General features: G+C 41.7%; 1 pseudogene; it reads left to right on the forward strand.

The window, feature by feature from the left end:
- The first annotated feature begins 7,557 nt into the window (after positions 1-7,557).
- Positions 7,558-8,223, forward strand: LOC100669601 (large ribosomal subunit protein eL21-like; annotated as a pseudogene).
- The last annotated feature ends 375 nt before the right edge of the window (positions 8,224-8,598 follow it).

The raw sequence follows: 8,598 nt of genomic DNA on the forward strand, positions 1-8,598 counted from the left end.
ATATGTAGATGTACAAAACAGTTCTTTCAAAATGGATCAAAGACCTGTTTTCTACTAATATAATCTGTCCTTGCCCAGTAGCTGTTTGTGTTGGATCAAGTGCACATTAGGTGAATATAACAAGAGTTAGACTCAAGAGCTCATTCCTACCCATTGTTCTTGTTAGACCGAAATAGTGCACTCCCAAGAGACTTGGCAAGATAAGGAGTTTCAATTACATGGGAGGGGACTGTAGGAGACAGATGTCAGTGAAGGTACTGAAGTGGTAGGGGCCTCATAGCTTAAAAAACCTTTTGCATGGGTGCCCTTGTGACCCTGCATGAACTTTATTTCTGGCCACGCATTCTCACGCACTGGAGCTGGTATCAATTTCATTTAGTGCCCTGCTAGTTTCTTTCCACTGAGGCACTCGCTTTTCTTTGTGTTCTCTCTGCTTGGCATCTATGGGTCTTTGCTTTGGACAACTGGTGCCCCTCTTTTGTTGATGCCCTAAGCATGTGCTTACCTTGTTTATTGGATAATCCATTTCTGAGTGGGAGTATGGAGTGGGCCGGACATGAAAGTCTTGATGAAGAGCTAGCCAGGTTAGGGATTAAACCATACTTCCTAATCTAGGCTGGTTTAAACCCATTGCTGTTGAGCCAATTCCAAATCATGACGACCCTATAGGCCAGAGTAGAACTGCCTGCATAGTGCTTCCAAGGCCGTAATCTTTGTGGAAGCAGACTGCCACATTTTTCTCCCAAGGAGTAGTTGGTGGGTTTGAACCTCTGACTTTTGGTTAGCAGCTGAGCGCAGAGCTACTGCGTCATGAAAGCTCAGTTTAACTGGGTGGTCCTGACTCAAGTTTCACTCCTTTTTGTTCTCCTTACATATTTATAAAGTTGTTTTTGTTGTTGTTGTTGAAGTTGCAGTGAGACCATTAAAGGAAAGCAGCAACACCCTGTAGGCAGGAGTGTGTGAGATGAAAAGGGTAAGGCTCAGAGTCAGAAACTTCTCCAGAAACAAAGTCAAGGTCGTCTGGGCCAGCTGCCTTCTCCCACTCCTTCACCCGGGAATGCTCCTTCCAGAGCTGATGGTAGAGGTCCTGGGTTTTGTTTTTAAGGAGGAGTAAAGTTGTTTCTGTACATATCACATGCGTGTAGCCAAAGAACTCAACACTGGATATTCTAAATAACTATTTCTTTAGGTTTTTCTAAGCTTAAACTTGCAGCTATTTAGATTCATAGCAATCCATAGAAACGCCTTCACACAGCAAGAATTTCAGATTGTACCATGTTTTTATCCAGGACCATTATTAAAAACAGCCATAACAAAAAGTTCTACATCACTTCTAAGCTATGTGTGTCAGGATCCCTGCAGGGGATCTATGTAATCTGAGGAGACTTTAATAAAGGGACTATTTATAAAGAGGTGTGGGAACAGTTTAGGGAAACCACTAAGGGATAGTGCGGCACCCTGGGGCTAACAACAGTGGGAGCAATTACCAGCCTGAAGGGGTAAAAGAAGAAAGTAGTCAACAGTACCAATACAGGGTGGCTGTATGGAGAGGATCCCTGACAGGAGCTGTGGCCTTAGGTAGAGGGACAAAGTCAAACCATAGTGACCTAGCAGGGAGGAAACCAAAGACATGTATCACTCCCTCACTTCCCTCTGCCCTTCCTTTCTTCAACCAGTATTTCCCATTTGCCAAACCCTATGGGAAGCCTGAGAGCAAGAGATGCTATTGATTCAGTTCCCGGAGGTCAGCCTCCTGGGGTACAGAATAGGGTGGGAACAGATGCGGGGGGGAGCTGGAAAGGCAAATGCAAGATGTCCAGATGTCCAGCACTTCCATTATTAATAAGCACTCAGTGTCCCTGCAGAATAGAAGTCAAAATTAGCCTCTGAGAGGGAAACCAGTAAGAATTAAAAGAAAAAAAAAAAAGGATGAACTCAGCCATCTGTGGTAAATTAGTTACCTATTCTTGCTAACAAATTACTTCAAAACTTAGCAGCATAAATAGACATTTATTATCTCACACAGTCTCTGTGGGTTAGGAATCTGGGAGTGGCTTCTCGGAGTGGTTCTAGCTCAGGGTCTCTAACGAGGTTGTCAAGAAGCTGGCCAGGGCTGTAATCATCTAAAGGTTTGACTGGGACCGAAGGATCCACTTCCTAGGTGGCTCACTTACCTACCTTGCAAGTTAGTGCCAGTCGTTGGCAGGAAGCCACAGTTCTTCACCACGTGGACCTCTCCACAGGGCTGCCTGAGTGTCTGCAGAGCAAGGCAGTTGGCTTCCCCCAGAGCAAGTAATCCAAGAGAGCAAAGCAGAGAGGAAGCCATAATGCCTTTTATGACCTAGTCTCAGGAGTGACACACCATCCACTTCTGCCGTATGCTATCCATTAGAAGCAAGTCACAAGGTCCAGCTCACATTAAAAGGGAGGGGAATTATGCTCCATATCTTGAAGAGGGAGTCCTGGTGGCCCAACAGTTAAGTACTCAGCTGTTAACTGAAAGGTTAGCTGTTTGAACCCACCCAGCAGCTCCCTAGGAGAAAGACCTGGCAATCTGCTCCCGTATAGATTGTTGGTGCTGTTGTTCGGTGCCGTTGAGTTGATTCCAACTCATAGTGACTGTTACGGATTGAATTGTGTACCTCTAAAATATGTGTCCAATTTGGCTAGGCCATGATTCCCAGTATTATGTGGTTGTCCTTCATTTTGTGATCTGAAGTAATTTTCCTATGCGTTGTAAATCCTAATCTCTGTCTGTGGTTAATGAGGCAAGATTATGTTAAAGAGGATTAGGGTTGGATGCAACACACTTACTCAGGTCACAGCCCTGATCCAATGTAAAAGAAGTTTCCCTGGGGTGTGGTCTGCATCACCTTTTATCTTACAAGTGATAAAAGGAGAGAGAAGTAAGCAGAGAGATTGGAACCTCATACCACCAAGAAAGAACCGCAGGGAGCAGAGCTCATCCTTTGGACCTGAGGTCCCTAAGCTGAGAAGCTTCTAGACCAGGGGACAACTGATGACAAGGACCTTCCCTCCAGAACTGACAGACAGAGAAAGACTTCTCTTGCAACTGACACCCTGAATTCAAACTTCCAGCCTCCTAAACTGTGAGAGAATAAATTTCTGTTTGTTAAAGCCACCCATTTGTGGTATTTCTGTTACAGCAGCACTATATAACAAGACAAGAACCTTAAATACAACAGAACGAAACACTGCCTGGCCCTGTGTCATCCTCATAATCATTGCTATGTTTGAGCCCATTGCTGCAGCCACTATGTCACTCTATCTTGTTGAGGGTCTCCCTCTTTTTCACTGACCTTCTACTTTACCAAGCTTGATGTCCTTCTCCAGGGACTGGTCCCTCCCATAACATGTCCAAAATATGTGAGACAAAGTCTCACCATCCTTGCTTCTAAGGAGCATTCTGACTGTATAGTCTAGAAAACTCTATGAGACAGTTTTACTCTGTCATATAGGGTTGCTATGAGTTGAAATCGACTTGACAGCACCTAACAACAACAATATCTTGAAGAGAGGAGTAGGAAATAAGTTGTAGACATATTATAAAACCACAACATTAAAGATTATAAGGTTGTATGATTGACGAGTTTGGGGAAGACTTGAAACTATACTGAAATATGACCATCATCAAGCAAGGTGAAATCTCCCCAAGCATATTGTACTCTGCCCGAAGAAAGAGCAAAGTTAAGAGGAGGGGTTAATTTCTAAAGCATCTATGAGAGGACAGCCCAGATGGATGATACTGTACAGAAAAAGGTAAACCCAATGGACACAAGTTTTCCAGTAAAAGGAGAGGCATACTTGGTATAGGGACCAAATCTGGATAAAGTATCTGTCAGGATTATACATTTCCTCGGACTGAAGGATGTCTTCTGGGAAGGCAGTGTATTCAGTAAATATAAAGAATCCCCTCTATTTAATATCAATGAATTACTGACTGTAGCTGCCCATCAGTGACTTAGGCCTGAGCAGTTTCAGACCTGCAAAGCTAAGGATTAGAAGGACCCCAGATAGCTGAGATCTCACCCAGGCTTTGCCTCCCTGCAGAGCAATCACTGCCCTGTGTAATATTGTTATCTCACCCTACCTTTTGTTACAGCAAAGTCTCTTCTGCAAAAATTCGTGTGATAATAGGGCACTGATTATGATAGCAAGATGGTAAACAACCCTAAAGTCCAGCAATTAGGAGCTAGTTTCATAAACAGAACAAGGGGATACTACATGGTTTAAAATCAGGGAAGGTGTGCATCAGAGTTGCATCTTTTCACCATCCTTGTTCCGTTTGTATGCTGAGCAAATAATCTGAGAAGCTGGAGTATATGAAGAAGAACATGGCATCAGGATTGGAGGAAGACTCATTAACAACCTGTGTTGTGCAGATGATACAACCTTGCTTGCTGAATGCCAAGAAGGCTTGAAGCACTTACTTATGAAGATCTAAGACCACAGCCTTCAGTATATACTACACCTCAATGCAAAGAAAACAGATAGCCTCATAACTGAACCAATAAGAAACATCATGATAAACGAAGAAAATATTAAAGTTGTCAAGGATTTCATTTTACTCGGGTCCACAGTCAACACCCATGGAAGCAGAAGTCAAGAAACCAAATAACTTATTGCATTGGGCATATTTGCTGCCAAAAACCTCTTTAAAGTGTTGAAAAGCAAAGATGTCACTTTAAGGACTAGGGTGCGCCTGACCCAAGCCATAGTATTTTCAACGGCCTCATATGCATGAGAAAACTGGACATTGAATAAGGAAGACCAAAGGAGAATTCATACCTTTAAGTTCTGGTGTTGGCAAAGAATATTGAATATACCATGGGCTACCAGAAAAACAAGCAATTCCATCTTGGAAAAAGTACAGCAGGGATGTTCCTTGGAAGCAAGGATGGCGAAACTTCATCTCACATACTTTGGACATGTTACCGGGAGGGACCAGTCTGGAAAAGAACATCATGCTTGGTAACATAGAGGATCAGCAAAAAAGTGGAAGACCCTCCATGAGATGGATTAACACACTGGCTGCAATGATGGGCTTAAACATAGCAATGATTGTGAGGTATCTTCCATTTTTGTCTAGGTTTCTAGAATAACACTTCCCCACAGGCCCACCCCTTAACTGACTTTTGGTAATTTCTCTTTGTTTCTGACTTTTATTCTAAGCCTATCCATCATGAGTTGAATCGTATCCTGCCGCCCCCAAATATGTGTCAACATGATTCCCAGTATCGTGTGGTTGTCCTCCATTTTGTGATTGTAATTTTATGTTAAAGAGAATTAGGGTGGGATTGTAACACCCTTACCCAGGTCACATTCTTGATCCAATGTAAAGGGAGTTTCCCTGGGATGTGGCCTGCACCACCTTTTATCTCTTAAGAGATAAAAAGGAAAGGGATGTGAGCAGAGAGGGGGGACATCATACCACCAAGAAGGCAGCACCTGGAGCAGAGTGCATCCTTTGGACCTGGGTTCCTGCAAAGAGAAGCTTCTAGACCAAGGCTGATGACAAGGACCTCCCTTCAGAGCCAACAGAGAAGCCTTCCCCTGGAGCTGACGCCCTGAATTTGGACTTGCAACCTACTCGACTGTGAGAAAATAAATTTCTTCTCTTTCTTAAAGCCATTCATGTGTGGTGTTTCTGTTATAGCAGCACGAGACGACTGAAACATTATCCATCCTAATCCTTTTTGTGGCAAAATTGTCAAAAAGGAGAGGAAAGAATAAAGATACAATACTTAATTTAAAAAGACAGAAAACTGGGCACTCTTGCCCATTGTAAACTTCTGTTGAAAACAGGCACTCTCGTCCATTTTTGACAGAAGTTTAAAATGGAACATTCTTTTTTAGAAGGTAATTTGGAAGTATCCATTAAGTTTTTAAGTGTTCATAGTCTTTGGTTCATCTGTTCCACTTTTAGGAATTTGTCCTACAGAAACACGTACCGAAATGCATAAAACACAAGTACAAAAGACGTTCATTATAAATAATAACGAAAAATTATAACCAATTCATCAATAGAGGCGTGGTTAAATAAATTACGAAAATCATCCAGTAGTTAAAAGAGTGAGGTAGAGTTGTATTTGTTGTTGTTTGTCTTCGAGTTGATTCCAGCTCATGGCAGCCCTAAGTGTGCAGAGTAGAACCGCTTCATAGGGTTCTCAAAGCTGTGACCTTTCAGAAGCAAATCACCAGACCTTTTTTCTGAGGCCCCCCGTGTGGTTTTGAACTGCCAACCATTAACCATTTGCACCACCCAGAGACTCCTAGAGTAGTATTAAGTGACGTGTAATAACGATCAAGTTTGGCACAATATGTGCAGCAGAGGTTCTCAAACATTTGCTCTCAGGAGACCTTTATACTCTTAAAAAAAATTGTGAGGATCCCAAAGAGCTTTTGTTATGTAAGTTATATCTACTGGTATTTATAGTATTCAACATGGAAATTAAAATACTTTCAAATTTTATTTATTGATTCATTTAAAGTAACAATACTAAACTCATTACATTTTAACTAAATCGCATCCTTCTTATCAAAATTAATTATATAAAAAAATTTGGTGAGAAGGCTGTCATTGTTTCATATTTTTGGAAATGTATTTGATGTCTTGCTTCACACAAGACAACGAGATTCTTAACTGTGCTTCTGCATTCCATCCATAGCAATACGCCTTTTTGGTTGAAGCACATGAAGACAACAAAGCCTCACACAGATATGTAGATGGAAAGGAAGGAGTATTTTAATAGCTTTTTCAGATCATTGTGGATATCCTTTGATAGTTCACGAAAACTTGACTAGCAGTAGCTTCTTAAAGGTTAGTTACATCGTGGAATCTGAAACCATATCAATGGTTTTTCCTACTCTATTACATTTAATTTTTTTTTTTATTACATTTAAGATCCTTTGGTTTATCTTCCACTATGAATTAATCTTTTACCTATGCATGATTTTATAACCTCATGCATTGGTCATTTGAAGAATATTGGTTCACTGAGTTACGTAGGTCTTTCTAACATCCACACAGTTCATTAACAGTATCAGAGCCACGTTTGTTATATCGTCACCAGTATCATCACTGATGTGTGTAAGTATTGATAAGCTAGCTGGACAGCTCAGAGGCAAATACAAATCTTCCAAAATTCGAATGTTTGCTTAAAAGCTTGAATTTCATCATTAGCAACCAATGCTGTCCATTTTCTTATAAGTAACAGGAACCCTGGTGGTGTAGTGGTTAACTGCTATGGGTGCTAACTAAAGGGTCGACAGTTCGAATCCGCCAGGTTCTATGGGGCAGTTCTACTCTGTCCTATAGGGTCGCTATGAGTCGGAATCGACTCGACGGCACTGGGTTTGGTTTTTGGTTTAACAGGCTTATTTCATTCATTTTTGAGAAAGCGTCTCTAAAATACCCAAGTTTGAACAACCGTACTGATCTGTCAGTCATTCTTTCATGTAAAACTGGTGTTCCATGAAAAAAGCAGTGAGTCCTTTCAGCCACAACCACCATCTTGTACTGATGTGCCAAAAACAATGGACACAAAAGGAAAGAGGAGAGGCAACTGTTCAATGTTCTCTATGCCTTTTAGAAACATGGAGCTGTTCGTTTGGCCACATGCATGAAAGGTGATATTGTAGACATCAAGAGAATGGGCACTGTTCAAAAAGGAATGCCCCACAAATGTTACTATGGCAAAACTGGAAGAGTCTACAATGTTATCCAGCATGCTGTTGGCATTGTTGTAAATAAACAAGTGAAGGGCAAGATTCTTGCCAAGAGAATTAATGTAGGTACTGAGCATGTTAGGTGGAGCCTAGTGGTGCAGTGGTTAAGAGCCTGGCTGCTAACCAAAAGGTCAGCGTTTTGAATCCACCAGCCACTCCTTGGAAGCCCTAAGGGGCAGTTCTCCTCTGTCCTATAGGGTCACTGTGAGTCAGAATTGACTCGATGGCAATGTTTTTTTTTTTTTTTTGGTTTGGTTTGCTTTTTTACTGAGCATATTAAGTACTCTTAAGAGCCAAGATAGCTTCCTGGAACACATGAAGAAAAAAAATCAGTTAAAGAAGGAAACCAAAGAGAAAGGCAGATGGGTTCAATTGAAGTGCCAGCCTGCTCCACCTACAGAAGCACATTTTGTGAGAATCAAGGGAAAGGAGTCTGAGCTGCTGGAAACTATTCCCTGTGCATTCATGGCATAATAAGTATAAAAAAATAAATAAAATACTTTTTTAGAAAAAGTTTATTAATTTCTCCATGACATTGTCTATAATTGCCAATTGTTGTTGTCGCTTGCTGTCGAGTCGATTCTGACCCATAGTGACCCTATAGAACAGAATAGAACTGCCCCACTGGGTTTCCAAGGCTGAAATCTTTATGGGAGCATATGGCCAAGTGTTTTCTCCTGCGGAGCCACCGGGTGGATTCCAACCTTGGACCTTTCTGTTAGCAGGGGGCTTAACCATTGCGCCATCAGGGCTCCTTATACAACACTTCTTTTAAACAAAACCAGTGAATTCAGCCGGCAACTCAAACAACTGCACAAGCACATCTCCTGGAGACAATCATTGTGCTTT

Source organism: Loxodonta africana, chromosome 13, assembly GCF_030014295.1.
Source record: "Loxodonta africana isolate mLoxAfr1 chromosome 13, mLoxAfr1.hap2, whole genome shotgun sequence".
Taxonomy (NCBI): domain Eukaryota; kingdom Metazoa; phylum Chordata; class Mammalia; order Proboscidea; family Elephantidae; genus Loxodonta; species Loxodonta africana.